The sequence below is a fragment of the Gossypium arboreum genome, chromosome 4, assembly GCF_025698485.1.
Source record: "Gossypium arboreum isolate Shixiya-1 chromosome 4, ASM2569848v2, whole genome shotgun sequence".
NCBI lineage: Eukaryota > Viridiplantae > Streptophyta > Magnoliopsida > Malvales > Malvaceae > Gossypium > Gossypium arboreum.
In genome coordinates, this window is record NC_069073.1 from 91,646,621 (window position 1) to 91,647,807 (window position 1,187).

Consider the following 1,187-nt stretch of genomic DNA (forward strand, 5'->3'; position numbering starts at 1 on the left):
CTTTTACATACTCTTTTGATTTGGTGTTACTAGGTAAACTTCCTAATGGTCTTTCCGAAATTAGTTTGGACAGCTGGCCTATCTGAGTTTCGAGCCATTGGATCGATGCTTGTTGATTTTTAAGTGCTGTCTCAGTGTTCTGGAAATGGGTTTCAGACACTAAGATAAATTTAGGCAGCATCTCTTCAAGGTTTGATTTCTTTTCCTGTTGATAGGGTGGCTATTGAAAACCCAGAGGATGTTGTGGTCTTTGATTTCCTTGACCGCCACACGAGAAATTGGGATGGTTCCTCCAACCTGCATTATAAGTGTTACTATATGGGTTATTTTGGGATCTAGAGTTATTGTTACCCATATATTGGACTTGTTCCTCCTCGATGCTAGGGTTGAAGGGTTGATACTCTGTGCATATTCCTCCTCCATTCGTTTCGCACCTCATTACTGGATGTACCTGAGCAGAACCAAGTAAACCATTAACTTTTTATTTAGAAGTTCTACCTGGTTTGACAGAATAGTAACCGAATCGACGTTATAAATGCCTACTTTTTTAGTTGGCTTAGTCCTCCTGACTTACCACTGATAGTTATTCAGTGACATCTTTTCAATCAACTCATAAGCATTTTCAGGTGCTTTATTATTGATAGTTCCGCCAGCAGCTGTATCAACCATTTGTCGAGTCGAAGGACTCAGGCCATTATGGAATGTTTGAACCTATAGCCAAAGTGGTAACCCATGGTGAGGGCACCTTCTCAGTAAGTCCTTGTATCTCTCCCATGCATCGTAAAGAGTTTCTAAGTCCATCTGCACAAACGAAGAGATATCATTACGTAATTTGGCCATTTTCGCCGGCGAAAAATATTTTAATAGATATTTTTCTGTCATTTGTTCCCAAGTAGTAATTGACCCTCGTGGTAATGAGTTCAACCACTGTTTAGCTTTGTTCATTAATGAAAAAGGGAATAACCAAAAACGAATGGCATCGTCAGAAATGCCATTAATTTTAAATGTATCGTAGAATTCTAGGAAATTTGCCAAGTGAGTGTTCGAATCCTCATCTTGCAAACCATCAAACTGAACAAATTACTGTATCATTTGAATAGTGTAAGGTTTTAGTTCAAAATTATTTGCAGCAATAGCAAGCCTAACTATACTTGACTCAGTTCCTGTTAAAGTAGGTTTAGCGAAAT

At 38.5% G+C, this 1,187-nt stretch overlaps 1 non-coding gene across 1 annotated transcript; it reads left to right on the top strand.

Moving 5' to 3' along the window:
* Window positions 1–727: 727 nt before the first annotated feature.
* LOC128292374 (small nucleolar RNA R71) lies at window positions 728–834 on the top strand. The gene has a single exon (XR_008282359.1). It is a non-coding gene; the product is annotated as a small nucleolar RNA R71 (small nucleolar RNA).
* Window positions 835–1,187: the final 353 nt, after the last annotated feature.